The 16,709-nt window shown below is 43.6% G+C and overlaps 1 long non-coding RNA gene across 2 annotated transcripts; it reads left to right on the plus strand.

Moving 5' to 3' along the window:
• Positions 1-5,590: 5,590 nt before the first annotated feature.
• LOC135419402 (uncharacterized) lies at positions 5,591-15,888 on the plus strand. Of its 2 annotated transcripts, XR_010432972.1 has the most exons (3): positions 5,591-5,765; positions 9,430-9,507; positions 13,279-15,888. It is a non-coding gene; the product is annotated as an uncharacterized LOC135419402 (long non-coding RNA). The 2 variants fall into 2 exon arrangements; XR_010432971.1 differs by having other exon boundaries at positions 9,430-15,888.
• Positions 15,889-16,709: the final 821 nt, after the last annotated feature.

A 16,709-nucleotide genomic window follows, 5' to 3' on the forward strand; every position in this document is an offset into this window, starting at 1 on the left:
CTGAAGGGGCTACAAGAAACATGGAGATGTCTGTTGACAAGGGATGGAGTGACAGGACAAGGGGAATGGCTTCCCACTGCCACAGGGCAGGGTTAGATGGGATATTGGGAAGGAATTTTTGGCTGGGAGGGTGGGGAGGCCCTGGCACAGGTTGCCCAGAGAAGCTGTGGCAGCCCCTGGATCCCTGGAAGTGTCCAAGGCCAGGTTGGACGGGGCTTGGAGCAACCTGGGCTAGTGGGAGGTGTCCCTGCCCCTGGACTCATTGGGCTTTAAGGTCCTTCCAGCCCAAACCATTCCATGATTCCATACATTCTAGTTAGCTACAGTCTGGTGTATGTAGGCTCTGTCCTTCTTTAGCATTTTTTCCCTCTCATCCCAGTTAACCTGGTCCAGGCTCAGAGAGGACTGGTGTCAGTTCCTGAGCCTCTCTCACTCTTCCCTGCTCTGTTCCCCTTCAGAAACCAGGACACTCTGGGAGAGTTCCCAGGTTTGCATTACACTTGTGCCACAGCTGACTTGGACCCTTTGGAAATGGAAATGGAAATGAGGGTTGTTTCAGGCAGCTGCTCCACAAAGCATTCTGAGGTTTGCATTTTCTCTTTTCATACATCAAATGCTTGTTTAGAGGCCAGTTATTGCTAATTTGCTTCAAATTTGAAGGCTATTTCTATACCCTTTGGATAGAACAGACCTCACTGGCTCATAATCACTACCAGATGACTGTAATGGCATACAATGAATTTGGACAAAATTCAGTTTATTTTGTTGTGCAACTTTTCCACTTTTATCTTCACCATCTTGCTATAATTAAGAACAAGCTCCGTTACTTGATTTTAACTGAATTGTTTAGGGCTTTATTTTATTCTGATCGATAATTGTGGCTTGATTTAGTCTCTATAATTAATCCCAAGATCTTATTTTTAATTAGTTTCCAAATATTTTGCTGGATAAATCAAGGATAGTTGATCTTCTAATGCATTGCTGGGCTGACCTTGCCTGTAGGCACAAAAATATGTGCATTGGTTTAGTATGGCTCATTTTTTTCGGGGTAATTTGGCTTCTGATTATTTTTAAATCATGGACAGAACTTTTTTTTTAAAGGGAACCATTTATGTTCAGTGTCAGCAGAGACAGACCCCAATCTTTTTACAAAAGGGCAAGTTATGTTAAAGCCAAAATAATTCTCTTATGTTTCAACACGTTTTCTAAAAACCTGTTTATTATATGTTTGGCCTATGGGGAAGTTTGTTATAGCTCCATAGGGAACTAGGAAAAGATAAACAAGAAGAGAGAAAGCAGATGAAGCCTAGAAATAATCTCTGTGACAGGAATTACCACCTTTCACTTGGTCTCGTGTTACACTTCTGGTTTTGACCAGAATTGTTAGAGTAGGAAATGAAAAGTGAAACGACATGAAAACCATCACTTAAATGCTGTATTTTGGGTCAGAACAGGAGTGATCACAGAATTCCAGAATGGTTTGGGTTGGAAGGACCTTAAAGCTCATCCAGTTCCACCCCTGCCACAGGCAGGGACACCTTCCACTAGCCCAGGTTGCTCCAACCTGGCCTTGGACACTTCCAGGGATCCAGGGGCAGCCACAGCTTCTCTGGGCAACCTGTGCCAGGGCCTCCCCACCCTCACAGCCAACAATTCCTTCCCAATATCCCATCTGACCCTGCCCTCTGGCAGTGGGAAGCCATTCCCTTGTCCTGTCACTCCAGAGCTTTGTAAATTGTCTCTCTCCATTTTTCCTGTTGGCTCCTTCAGGTCCTGGAAGGCCACAATTGGATTACCCCAAACACTTGACTTGTCAGGGACAATATTTATGTCTGTCAGGAGGGTCTGGTTACCCCTTCTGGCCAAAACCCTGCAGGTTGGTTGGGGCTGTTTCCATTAGTTTGTATATTTGTATGTTGGTTTTACAATGTGTGCCCACATCCTGTAAAATTGAAGAGGCACAAATAAGTTCCAGAGCTCCTTAACTGTGCCTGCTTTTCCAGTGGAGTCTGCATTAGGATTTCTGCTCTCATTGCTTGGAGGCTCCTCCAGTCCAAAAGTTTGATGGTGTGAGTCACCTTTAATGTCCCACTGTACCCCCTTTCCCTCAGGTGTTCAAAGCCATGAGGAATTTAATTAAATTTTCTGTATCTTTGTACAGTGTCAAACATTTTGTGCAGAAGAAACCCTTTGGGGATCCAGGGAAACAGAGAAGCACAGAAACTCTCGAGCACGTGAGCATTTACAGGATCCTCTTTCATTGTACTTCCCAAATTAAGTTTTGCTAAAAAATCAGAATATTTATGAAATGACCTAAACCCAGGGAAAGTGAAAGGACATGTGTTGTAAACAGGGGAGGGTAAATAATTGCAGATTATCACTGTTACTCTGGCATTGAAAAGAGACACAGAGCATTTTGTGAAGCTGTTTGGATCGTTTTCTTTTGCTTCTGGAACTGGTATGGAACAGAGAAATTGTTATGGACAATTCAAACAAATCCAGCAGCAAACAAATCCCTCACATGCCCAGAGATACCATCACCCAGAATAAACAGGAGCAATAAATAACACCTATTAATAAACTGCAATCACCCCCCTGCCTTGTTTTAGGGTAACAAATGGATCTGGGGCACATGCTCGGGCCTGTTTAAAAACAAACAGCCATTAAAGCAGCCATTGGAGCTGAAATGCTGGTTGGAGAACGGGCCTGTTGGAGTGTTCTGTGGCTGCCACAGAGAGCTCAGCTGGGATGGGGGTTGTTGGACACCTCTTGCAGCACTTCTGCCTCTCCAGAGATGTTTGGCCAGTGCTCCAGATCCCAAAAACGAAGCCTCTCAAGCACTGCCTCAGTGAAATTCCTGCTGGTAGATCCTGGTGGATGCTGAGACAACACCTCTCACCCCCCACAATTTTAATTTGTTTGAGTCAACATTTACTTACCTGACAGCAATAAACCCCCCCTTGATGAAATATGGGCTTTTTTTGACACTGATTTTGTAAGGATTCAGTTCATGTCACTGTTAAACGGCGATTGCAACACAACAATCACTCCTGAAGTGTTCGTTGCCGTGTTTAAAGAAATTAAATTAAATATTTGCACAACAAGGGGATGACTCAGGGGCTGTTCCAGAGAAGGTGAGGACAAGCGAGGGAATTGTTGCTGAATTCCAGAGCATTGTCTCACAAACCACCTTTCCTGCAGGATGACGTGTTTGGAAGGGCCCATCAGAGACCAGGCACATTTTCGGTGTCTCACTCACTGTCCCCTCCCATTTGTCCCCTCTCTGTGCCCGCTGTTCCCTCTGCAGTGATTGTTTCCAGGGATCTGCCCTCTCTGGATGCTGAGCTGGAAGATCCCTGGTGCCTGTAACTGAAACCCAAAATGACCAAGACACCCTCAGAAGCCCAGGTGGGGACAATCCTGCCCTGTCACTGAACAGACCTAAAAGGTGCTCCTAATATTTGTTTTTTCATGATTTCTGACATCTCTCAGATCAAAGATAAAACACACACCAATATTCCTCACTGAAACCTTCCCTTGAGTATCTAGAGGTGGTATTTAGGCTGGAAAACAGGTGGAATTTATGGTTAATTCTCCAGGAAGAAGAAGTTTTGTTGCATGGAGATGTTTCAGAGATTTATTAATTTATCTGTGGCATTTTTTCTCCTCATACCAAATGTTGTACTTACTTTTTAAATGATTTGCTCAATGTTAAACACTATAACCTGCATTAACATTAGTGTATGTATATGTATTATTCAAAGGTTGGGCTTGATGTTCATGGAGGTCTTTTGCAGCCTTAATGATTCTGTGACTCTATTACCCAATTTTCAGCTCACAGCTATAAAATGGTGTGATGACAATGTGCAGATCCCTGAATTTACTTCTCTGAAGGACTTTCTGTAACACCAGGTGATGCAGTTCTGAAGCAGATGGACCACCTTGAGAGCAAGAAAGGCGAGTTACTCTTCAGGATCTTCTAAAATTATTTCAAGGAACAAATTAAAATCCCTACTGTGCTTTGTTCTCATTGTGAGGTTCACGTTTGGTTATTGTAGATACTACTTAGCAACTTAAATATCAATTATAATTAAGTTTTTACTCTGAGTATTAGATGAACATGGAATAAATCACTGGAGCAACTGTCTTTAGGTAATTTTTATATATATATATATATAATTTATTTACATACTAATGAGTGGTTTGTTTTCTCAGCACCTCTCTCAGATGGTCAAGGAGTTTTCTTATCATTGCCCCATCTCATGATAATCTCGTTTTGTCGTTTCTGATGAGGAATAATTCCTCCTTTGTCCTTTCCTGCATCACTGTGTGTTCCCAGAACTTCAGAGAAAATGCTCTTTTTTCCCTTGATTAGTCACAGTGTTCTGACAAACACGGCCTTGTTTCCTCACCTCAGTGTTTGGGTTTATTCCTTAACCAGCAGGAGGGTGGGGCAAAACGAAAATGTCCTTGAGGTTTGAGGGTTAAAGAACAGGGGGAGAAATAACATCTTGCACAAAGCCCAGGGTTCAGCGTGGCCAAGAGGGTGCTTTTCATGAGCATTGGAGTCGCTGGAACGCTGTTTATCCTGCAAAAAATCCAAGTGACAACCAAGGGCTGTGATCTCAGAGGGGCTTTGATCCGGGAACAAGACTGACTAAAGGACTTTTAAAGCTCAGGGAAAAAAACCACAGTTTGTGAAGAAGAGCAGAGGAGCACTAAGTAATTTTCTGCAGTGTTAATTCCAGCTGGAGGCACTACAAGGAGAAAGCTCTTCCACTTTCCTGGCTGTTCAGGGTGGGTTTGTGCAGCCTGGCAGAGCTCCACTGCCTCCAGCTGAGTGCTCAACAACCACATCCCAAAGGAGAGGGAGCTGCTGTGCTCACCATTCCAGGGGGAAAATGGCTTTTGTCCCTCTGGTCAAAAATGCTGGGATGGGCATTAATGTTTAGTATTTTTGCTTTATATTGAGAGGTTTTATGAGAAACAAAGCAAATGAAAATGGGAAGTATTTAATGTCATGTATGGCCTAAATTCTGCTCTGGAGAAGAAGCCTTTGGTACATCCAGATGTCCATGGAATCAGAGAATCCCAGCCTGGTTTGGGTTGGGAGGGACCTTAAATACCATCTCATCCCACCCCCTGCCAGGGGCAGGGACACCTTCCACTGTCCCAGGTTGCTCCAACTTGGCCTTGAACACTTCTAGGGATGGAAAACAGCCATAGCCAGGTACCTTTTTATTGGTGATATGTTGCCATGTGCATGTGAATAATGAATAAAATAAGAAATATTTGGTGAGAGAGGTGTAACCCATGACTGAAGCCTTGCTGTGAATATTGTGGTTAAGCTTCCCTTGCTGAATCCCTGATCTCATCCACCTTTCCCTTGGAAGGATTTTTTAATTGAGGGTAGTATTTAATTCTTGGTCTTGTCCAAACAAATCTAGAACATCCAAGGGAAAATCTTATATAACGAAAAAAGAGGGAGAACTCTCCCTTTTTCCTGTGCAAGACAATGATTATTGCAGTTTCCAAGCAGAAAACTCCAGCCTATATTAACATTTTGCTTTGTCTTTTTTTATCCAGTCCTGGCTGACCCTGCTTCCAGAGGGGAAGGAGGAAAACAATAGGAGGGGAGCCAGTGCAGAGCATATTTAAAGCACAATCATGGGAAATGCTCCCACTGCCATGGAGCCCTTTTCCTGCCCCTGGCACATCCCCTGGCTGCACTTCAGGCCTATGGATCCAGGACCCTCTTCACTAAGGTAACTGTCAGCACGTGGAAAACACCTGTATTCCAACAGACATGTTTGGAGGGCACAAGGAAACCTCATTTAAGGCCCAAGGTCTCCTTTCTTACTGCATTCAGGAGGTGCTGCTTGTGACAATTCTTTGATTTTAACAACTGAAAAGGTTAAAATTTTTATTTTTAATGATTTCATTATTTCAAATTATTCATTATTTTAATGATTAATGACTTTTTATTATTTAAAATTAATTTTGATAAATTGTTTTTTCTAGCTTTCTGGTTTCTAATAAGCACCTCTGCATAGTTGTACTGGATGCAGGGGTTTAAAGCAGCAGAGTAAATTTGATTTAGGCATAACTCCTGTTTCTTAACGAGACACTTTAAATGAGGGGAGGGGTGGTGTGAATATCTCACTTGACTGAAAGAGGAAATGCTTGGCAGTCCCAGGGAAAGAGTCACAAGCACCTGCTCTTAAATCAAACAGATTGTTGGCAGGAGTGATCTCATTGCTCATGATTAGTGGGGTAGAAATCATTTTCTTGTACAAATAATGAAGGAGGAGATCAGATCATGACATGACAGCACAAAGCAGATTTGAAATGAGAGAAGGTAAACAGAAAAATATTGTATATTAAAAAAAAATATGAGATGGTAGAAGATCAATACTGAAAATCAAACCAAAGGAATTTTCCCCTTATGTTATTTTTACTGTTTCCTTCTGCCAACAAGGCAAAGAAGGGGCAAGGGTTTAGGAGAGTCTGGTTCAGGATAGTGTTGCTGACACTTTAAACAATTCAGGTTTCCCTGATCAGTCTGTCAAATTAAATAAAAAGGCAGAATTTTAAAAGATATTTTGGCATTTTCCTGTAGTTGGCTGCAGTGGATCTTTCTCAGACTAAAGGCTGGGAGAGCTGGGGGTGTTCGCCTGGAGAAGAGAAGGCTCCAGGGAGACCTGAGAGCCCCTTCCAGGGCCTGAAGGGGCTCCAGGAGGCTGGAGAGGGACTTGGGACAAGGGATGGAGGGACAGGACACAGGGAATGGCTTCCCACTGTCAGAGGGCAGGGAGAGATGGGATATTGGGAAGGAATTCCTGGCTGTGAGGGTGGGGAGGCCCTGGCACAGGTTGCCCAGAGAAGCTGTGGCTGCCCCTGGATCCCTGGAAGTGTCCAAGGCCAGGCTTGGAGCAACCTTGGAGAGTATCCTTCTGGGAAGGTGTCCCTGCCAGTGGCCTGGATAACCTTTAAATTCCCTTCCAACCCAAACCATTCCATTATCCTAAACCAAAGCCAAGGTGATCATGATGCCTGCAGTGTCCAGGCTCTAAAGCACCTTCGTAGCTGTTGATCAGAACAGGAATTGCAGCCATTAAGTTGATTTTCTCCCTGTGTTTTAATTGCTTCCACCTTTTCTCAGACAGGACAGGAACAACCAGCAGCCCCTCAGGTGGGACTGCAGGAGCACCCACAAGCTCAGGAGAGAGACACTTTGGGAGGGGGGCTTTTAACAACCATCCATTAGTCTTGTCAATGTTTTCTTTCCTTACAGCCCCAAACTGTGACTGAGCCAGTCCCTGCATCCATTGGGATCAGGATAACCCCCCCAGCCAAGTGTCCCCTCACCCCCAGGGAGCCAATTCTGCCACTTGGAAGCCGTTTGTTTTTCTTTGACTTCCCTCCCAGGCGTGTGTTGTGAGCAGTGATTCATCCCCAGTTCTTCCCAGTCCCAGGGGACTTGTTTCTTTTCCATTTCCTGGAAGCACAGGGTGTTTGGGGAAGGTTGCTGGGCTGCTGCTGGACACCCTCCATGGCTGCTCTCAAAATCTTGTCTCCTGGGTGTAACATCCTGCAAATCCCAGCCCTTCACTCCTCTAGGAAAATTAACTTCTCCTGTGGGGCACACAGGCTGTGAGGCTGCCTGGGAAATATTCCCAGGGAATAAAGGCTGGGAATGTGCTCAGGGCAGTGTTGCTCTTTCAGGTGTCAGTATAAGAAGCTTATAAAAAGCTTCATTCCTGCTTGTTGAGCAGAAAGTGCAGTAAAATGGGAGTCAGGGCTGGGAGTAAGTGGAGTAGGAGTGAAGTTCTGTTGGGACAGCTTGGGATGGAGGCAGGAATGCTCAGCAGGAAAGGCAGGGCTGGGCAGAGGAACAGGCAGCCTTTACAGGGAGGGAAAACTTGAACCAGGCAAAACAAATATACAGAGATGCTGAGTCATGATCATTTTGCAGGGTGAGTTTGGTACACCTGAACTGACTTTGGAAAATGGGATTTTTGACTCCAGGCAGTGCAGATTTTGAACCCCTGCCTCTCAAAGCCACGATTTTGCTCAGGGTGAACAGCTGTGCCTGCTGGTGCCACCCCTCCTCCCCAGCACGCACCAGAGCAGGGTTTGGATGTGCCTTGTGTGTGTCCCCCCCTCCAGTGCATCTACTGACTCTAATTCCTTGGAATAATCAGATCTGAAGAAGTTATAAAAGCACTAATCATTTGTTTCTTCTCCTTTCATGGTGATGTAAACCCAGAAAAGCCAACCAAAATAAATACCCCGGTCGTTAGAAGACCCCCAGGGACACATTCCCATAGAAATTAGGAGTCATTCCCCAGGAGCTCTATGCAAATTGGATAGCAGGGAATTTAACTGGAGGTCCTGGAGCCAAAGCACTCATTGTTTGGAGTGCAACGATAAGCTGGATGAAGTGTGAGTTTATAGTTTGCCAACAAAGTGTGTAACAGGGCAGCAAACACTCCAGGTCCCTCAGGGGCCAAGATGGGATGTTGTTACTTGGCACTGCTCTCAAAAGCAGGATTTTGATCTGTTCCCTTTCCTGAGTTGAGTTTTCTTTTTCCATTTTCCATTCCCTATCACTTCCCAAAGCCGTGCTCCTGGCACTTGCTGTGAGATGGCAGATAACTGAACCAAGAGCTGTATTTTCTTTGAAGGCTTTGTGGTTGTGGCTCTCAAATTTCCAGGAAAAAAGATGGTGTTTGCTTTCCAGATAAGAGAAAAAAAGAAAACTTCCTTTTTTTTTTTTTCTCTCTCTTCAATTTCTTCTGATCTAAGACTTCATCTCATGGTTACAGAGAGTGCCCAGGGCAGTGGTGGAGTCACCATCTCTGGAAGTGGCCAAAAATCCTGTGGATGTGGCACTTGGGGACAGGGTTTAGTGGTGAATGTGGTGGTGTTGGATTAACAGTTGGACTTGGTGGCCTTGGAGGTCTTTTCCAAGCTTTTCTATGATTCCATGATCCTAAAAGGCTTTCAGCACATCTGGGTGTGACCAAAGCAGAGTCCTCAGGAGACATCCATGGTCATATCCATGTAGTGGGATTTGCCTTCCCATCCAAGGGACATCACGGTTTCTATGTCCAATTACAGTCCTTTAAATATTAATGTCACTGAGAATGTTGGTCCCAATGGAAGCAGGGAGAGGTAAAGTCCCATGTGGCCTTCCCATGTCTCTGGGATCCAGTCCCTGTGCTGGGATCCATTCCAGAGATGGATGTAACTGAGGATTTGCCTAAATAGAAGAGGTAAATATATAAATAAACCAAGCTGGGAGGGAAAAGTTCTAAAGCACAGCATAATTTCCACTAAAAACCATCTCAGAACTTTGCTTTGCTTATTTCCTTATGCTCCAATAAGGTCATTTTCAGAGAATTCTGTTCTTTTCCTCCCTTCCAGAGGCACCACGGAGAGCCCAGGAACACAGGACTTGGGAGGTGAACACACACAGCACAATTTTTCCTGCCTTCTGGAAAGGTAGGAAGGTTTTCCTCCCCTGTGGAAAGGAGGTGAGTCCTTTTCCAGGTACAATTTTCCAGGAAACAAAGCTGGAATGACTGTATTGATGACCTGGTTGTGGTGCCAGGAAACGTGAGGGGAATATTTCAGTTACTCACCTGTAGAACTTGTATTTATTCACTTGTCATTTATGGGCAAGAACAGGAATTTACTCGTTTTCTTTTTCTTTAATGCCATGAATAATATTTATGAAGTTGTTTGTACTTGGAAACCACAAGGTGGGGAACTCAGAGCTATAAAAATGCAAAGAGTTGTAATCTCCCAGGAATGAAACTGTGAAATCAAGTGTTGAGCAAGATGCTTTCAAATGAAACAGTATATTTTCAGAATTATATTGCAAGTGAGGGTTTTTTTTGCTGGGCTGAATAATTTTTCATTCACTCTTTGAGGGAAATAAAAAAGAAAACTGTGCATTTCATCTCCCTTTCCAGCCCCTTACTTTAGCAAATACTTAGGCAGAATATCTTGTCCTCATTTTTTTTTTGAATTATCAGTTTGTGAAATGCTTTCCTCCCCTCTCCAGCTATTTTCCAATTCCTTGCCAATGAGAAAAGGATTATTTTCCTCCTCTTTCCACCCTTCTCTTTTTTCCTCTAAATTAGAACTTCTTGTGATTTTTTTTTTCCCCCGTGGTATCACTTTCTTTGGTTGTGAAACAAAGCCTCCCACTCTCAGAGATAAACCTGGATATGTGGAGACAACTGAGAACTATTGGAATAACAGTGATTTTCATTTCTTGTTTTTGTTTTGAAACCACTCAAGCCAGTGAGAATATTTGACACAACCACATCAACTACAGGAATAGAATTTAATTCTGAGTGTTTAGAAACTGAGAGGTAAAAAACTACCCCCTCTTTTCTCAGTTATTTGCTGCTTTTTGTGGACAATCATGGAAAATCCTTGAATTTTGAGAATTCCTGCTTATGCTGTGCCACCTGCTGAAGTGTTGCAGCCAGAGTGACAATTCAGGGAGCAATGGAGCAAAGGGGAAGTGACCATAAACCAGGAAACTCAAAATGGGTGGCAGGAATGATCTCCTGGAATAACAATTGCTGGATAAGACAGAGTGGGGCAACAGTTACCAGGGTGTCGTCAGGAAAAAGCTCTGGAGCAGGTTGTGTTCAAATAGGAGTTCAAGGAGAAGGTTCCACAGTGGAAGAGATGTTTTAAACACACTCCCAGGTCAGAAGGGGAAAGTAGTTCCTCAAATCCAAGGAAAGATGGTGAGAAGGAATTGCACAGAGGGGTGGGGATTTACATGCTGGGAGACAGTGAGTGATCGGGTTTGTCAGCAAAGGGATGAATCCCAAAGTTCAGGGCACAAGGTCCTGCTGAATAAAGATGTTTCTTTGGAAAGTTCTGCTCAACTCCAGCCTGGAGAGAGAAGGAAATAAAACCACCCCACCTTCCCCAGGCCTTGGAGGCCCTCCAGCAAAGTTCAGTCACTTGAGGGCAGAGGAAATGCCTGATGAGGAACTGCTGGATGTGCATAAAATACTCTGCCTTGGAGGGGGAGAAAGGGGATTTTGAGAGGAGATCTGCTTTGGGAATACAAGGAACTAAGGGAGATGACCCAGAGCTATGGGGGAACAGCAGGAGCATTTGTGCTGCAGGTGGGAAGAGAGGATTCTGGCTGGATACCTGGAATGTAGGACAGCCTGGGTGGCAGGAACAGGATTTAGGAACAGACTGGGATCTGTGTGGTGACAGGGCTGTGAAGGGGACACTGCAAGCCCCACCACAGAGTCAGAGGGAACCAATTCCTTTCTCCTGTCCATTCCTGCACTTCCATACACTTTCATTTCAAAGGAATGAGGAGCCCAGCCCTGGTGACAAAGAGCTCTCACTTGATCTCCAGCCAGAGCAGGGAAGCAGAGCCCTTGCTGAGGGTGTGAACTTCCTTCATTCCCAGGGCCCTGTCACACCAACGTGCAGCATTTTAATCAAAATCAAAGCTTCCCTCTGAAATTCCTGGGCTTAGTTATAAAACACTTCATGTCCATCCTGCTGGAAAAAGCAGGAGAGTGTTAAGAAGTTTAAATGTTACGAGAATGTGTCTTCCCAAAGGCAAACTGTGCAGTAAATACTCTGGTTCAGCGGCTCTCAGACGTCTGTAGTTGTTCAGGATTTCTGTTAAATAATCTGGAGATTTTTAAAACTCACCACTGCTAACAACAAACACAGGAACGTGTGTAAACACAGGAGTGTGTGTATCCTGAGGAAACCTTTGCAGGCACAAAGGGAAAGTTGTGCACTGAGCCAAGTGTTATCTAATAATTCAGCTACAGTCCCCAAAGCCCAAAGCTCTGAATTCCCAGAATCACAGGCTGGTTTGGGGGGAAAGGACCTTAAAAGCATCTTGTTCCATCCCCCTGCCATGGGGGAACACCTTCCACAGACCCAGCTGCTCCAAGCCCTGTCCAACCTGGCCTAGAACACCAACAAAATCCTGAAATTCCTGGTTTGGCTGAGAAGCTGCACACTGTTAATGATGCTTTTACATTCTCGTATTTTTGAATGCATGGCCTGATTTGGCTGTTGGACATAGAGCCTGGTGCCCCCCTGCCCCAGGGAACAGCTCTGGAATTCTGGGAAGCACGGGGGGCAATAGTTCTGAGCAGTGTCTGTAGGAGAAGGAGCCATAAACCCCGCACTGAGCCCTGCTGTGACTCAGCACAGAGGGAGGAGCTGTTTGCTTTGGCAGAGCGTCCCTTCAAACCACAGGAGCTTCCTCGGGCCGAGATCTTCGGTGTCAGAGAGATTTATGTTCAAAAAGGCTTCCTCAGCCTTTTCCCAGCAGTTTACAGGAGATGGTGCACCAACCCAATAAAATCCGAGTGGGACAGAGCCCAGAGAACTTTATAATAACACATTCCTTAGCACATGGAGTGATTAAAGAACTGTTTGCGTGGCTGTGTGCGACAGATCCTGCATCACACGCTGTCAGTGCGTGCTGGGGGCAAAGCACAGGCTTTTCCTTTCAGAAAATGGGTAATGGTGTAATGATGGTGGAGTAAAAAACGTATTTAATGGTGTCAGACGCGGTTCCGGCTTCGTTGCAATTTGGAAGCGTCTTCAGCAAAGACAGTGATAACTCAGGAGAGCTGAACCCTGAAAGCTAATCGTTGTTTCATGGCAATATTTACTGTCCTGAGTGCTCAGTGCACTTGATTGATCTGGGCAATGCAAAGAGGTGAGGCCACAAGCACAACAATTTTATGGCCCCTATAAAGCCCCGCACGCATTTTGCTCCATTTTCTGCTGTTAAACCCAGAGTTTGGGATCATATGGCACTTTAAGTGCTTTGATTTATGGGCAGACAGCAATTGCATGTGTAATAAACATCCTAAAGCAGGAGTTTAAGAGCAATCTCCTGTATTTATTTGTGACATAAACACTCACCTGCAATGCATGTGGGAATCATCTGGGGCTTAACTCACAGGGAACATCTCAGCCATTAAGCTCCAGGCACAGCAAGGTTGTATCCAAGGTGAAGATGGAAGGGACTGGGAAGAAAAGGGTGGCATGGCAAATAGAAATGGAAAAAATCTTCTTTTTCTGCTGTTAAATATTCCAGCACACAGCCGTAATTTCTTACTCTCCTGGTAAAGTGTACAAAATAAATTACAACCCCAGTCTTGTTTAATATGAAATATTTAAGCACACGGCCATGAAAAGAACATGAAAAACACACTGACATGTTTGAATATAAATATAATAAAATTGCAGGTGTTTCAGGTTTGTGGAAAATCCCTCCAGAATGACTGAAAGCACAGAAACCCTTCGTGGCACTGGAACCTGCCCCAGCTCTGCTCCATGTGAGGAATCCTCCCCATTGGCTGTTTTGGTGCCAAATTAATTATCCTCAGTGGATGATTAGGAGTAACAGAAGGTAATAATTTTGAAATGATTTAAGTAGCTTTTAAAGTAACTTAAATAATTTAATCCTTCCTTCTTTGCATATCTTTATATGATAGTAATAGAGTGTGGGAGAGTGGCATTAATGTAATTGATACTATTAAGGATGAGTGACAAGGATTCATGGACTTTAACACTTATCCATTTATTTCTTAAGAATAAGAAATTCACTTAGGATAAGCAAATTCAGATGGATTTCTGGGCTTCCAAGAGTGGGAAGAAGAGAGGACAAAAAAATCCAAGACTTAATGAAACCATGAGCTTGAAGTTTCCAGGGTGACACAGACTTAAATAAAAAAGACAAATTCGGGATTCTTGAGTTTAAATAATAAAATTAGAGGGGAGATCTGAACAATATTCACCCTTAGAGGTTGCAAGGGCTGCCATGGCTTTGTCTCACTGTTTTTAGAGGAAAAGGAAGGAGATTCTGTCATTTTACGTTTGTTACATATTGATAACAGGAGTGACCCACTGAATTTCTTCCAGTAAGGAAGCCTTGGACTGTCATGCTACAGAGACTTAATAGACTAAAATGGGACTAGAAGATCATAAACCAGTGCTTAAAATCCTCCTGGTAACATGGCAGAGAGTCAGGAAGCCATTCTAGGATGAGCATTTATTTTTCCAGGAATCCTTTGTCATCCCACTTGGCACAGACAAGTTGTTAAGAAGCCTTCAAAAGTACTTTTGCAGAGTGAATTTTTGGGTCTTTAGTGTACAAAACTCTGTGACAAAAACACACGGGATGAAATCCTGATCCCCAAGGCAGCCTGAAAGATTGTGGAGATTTTGGTTAATTGATTAAATCAAGTCAAGCCAACAAGAGCTTTGGTGAGAACGTCCCTAAAGCCTCAATTCTGGTCATTTCCATGCTTCCCATTGGCACACACAGCTGAATCTTGCCCAAAATATTATCATCCCATATCAGAAATAGCAGTTTAATATGTTTGTTCACTGTGTGGTTTTGCCTGTTGCTTTTCCTATGGGGTGAAAAAGCCTTTTTGAGACTCAGAAGATAAAAATCTGCTTTTCTGGATCTTCCTTTAAATAAAGGGTAAAACTGCTCACAAATTAAAGGAGAGAATGTCTGTGGGATCCTGTTGCCAAAGTCACTTGTCACTGCCCATATGAGTTACATGTTAGCTGGGTTTGAAATTCATATGAGAATATCATAGTTTAAAGAATAAAATCGAAGTATTAATCAAAGTAGTGTTAAAGACAGCGATAAAGCATTGAAAAGTGTGTGTTAGGTGCCTTTTCCAGCTTCAGCTACCAATTCTCTACATTTACCTTCTCTCTGCTTCTGAACTGACTTTGAAAATAGTACCAAGGATTATTTTTTTGATGATAATATTTTGGCACTCTACAGATTGAAGTTTAACTTTGCCGGGTGCAACAGCCTGGATTTGGTGCCTATAATTTCTTGTTGCTGAGGGGTATCGTCCTCAAACCACAACATAACATCTCTGAGACTCCTGTGGTGAAGATGATGCTGGACATGGAGCAGGAGAGGCTTTGGGGAAGCAGCTCTGAGCCACAGAAAGGTCAGTGCTGTTGCCTCTGTCTCTGTCTTTCCTCTCCCTCACCAGCCCTGGATCCAGCGTGTCCCGACATTCCTCAGCGTTTTCCTTCTGAGAATGATGGTGGGAGGCTGGTTTGGGGTGGTATGACCATGGTACCCTGAAATAATTGGTCTAATTAGCCAGGAAACAACCCTACATTTAACCTCCATCCACAAGCCTTTGCTAGATGTAACTTTTCTTTCCAAAGTTATCCCTTTTATCTCTGTAAATAAATTGTAATTATAAAACTCCAGGTGCCCTGCAGGTCACAAATTACCTTTGAGCTCCCTCAAGTGGCAGCGAAACCCTCGAGTTTGTAACAGAAATACAGGAGGTTGTTACAGAAACTCTCAGGTTTGTAACAGAAACCCTCGAGTTTGTTGTACAGTCTGTTTTCCAAGGAAGCTTTGTAATTTAAAACCATGTTTTCAGCTTTGTAATTTAAAACCATGAGTAAAGTGAAAGAGCTGTCTGGATTTCACAGAATCTAAACCAGCACTTGAAAAGGTGACCTGCTAATTTAATAACATAGTTCTCTTTTGACAGGTCTCTGAAAAGACACATATTGAGTGAAAAGAAGCATTTTATGCCCAGTAGGAGTTTTCAGCTCGTTCACTACACAATTCCAGCATGTTTTGAGAAGTTATTTTGACCTTCTTCTGTGGTTCCTGATCAAATTGATTACAGAGTAGCTGGAAAGTGGATGTCTTGGTTCAGCATCTCAGGTAAAACTCAGCCCTTTCCACCACCCTGAAAAGGAAAATAAATCCTTGGGCTTAAATCATGAGGATTTCTGCCTCGTTAAGAGTGTATGTGACTCAAAAAGAGTATATTTTAAATAAAAGTACTTGATTACGTACACACAGGAGTCAGGTCATCTTTGGTGCACGAAGATGAAATCTGGTGGAGGGTCGGCCCTTTTTACAGTGAATCAGTGTCTTTTTCAAGGGTTTGGATAACATGGGAAGAACCTTTTGGAGCAAACAGCTCAAGTAAAATGCCTTTGGAGAAGAGAAGGTTGTGTGGGGACCTCAGGGCAGCCTTCCAGTATCTTAAGGGGCTATAGGGAAGCTGGAGAGGGACTTTTGGTCAGGAATGGGAGTGACAGGGCAAGGGGCAATGAGTTCAAACTGAAAAGGAGTAGATGAGATATTGGGAAGGAATTCTTGGCTGGGAGGGTGAGCAGGCCCTGGCACAGGTTGCCCAGAGAAGCTGTGGCTGCCCCTGGATCCCTGGAAGTGTCCAAGGCCAGGCTGGAGCAACCTGGGCCAGGGGAAGGTGTCCCTGCCCATGGCAGGGGGGGTTGGAATAGCAGCACCTTTAATGTCCCTCCAACCCCAACCAAAGTCTTCGATTCCATCATTCCATGACTTTAATATCCAACGGAAAGACAACGGAGCAGTTTCACGAGCTTTTGCATTTCCGTGGATGTTTATTGCAGTCTGGACCCCAAACTTTCCCTTTTCATATATTTATTTGTTCATTTATTTGTCCGTCCGTTTACTTACCCATTTATCTGTCCATACGCTTATTTATTTATTTATTAAATATTTATTTATTCATTTATTTATTTATTTATTTATTTATTTATTTATTTATTTATTTATTTATTTATCTATTTATTTATCTATTTATTTATTTCGGTTCCCCTCCCGAAGGCCTCGCCCCCGTCCCCGCTGC

The sequence above is a fragment of the Pseudopipra pipra genome, chromosome 10, assembly GCF_036250125.1.
Source record: "Pseudopipra pipra isolate bDixPip1 chromosome 10, bDixPip1.hap1, whole genome shotgun sequence".
In the NCBI taxonomy this organism is placed as follows: Eukaryota; Metazoa; Chordata; class Aves; order Passeriformes; family Pipridae; genus Pseudopipra; species Pseudopipra pipra.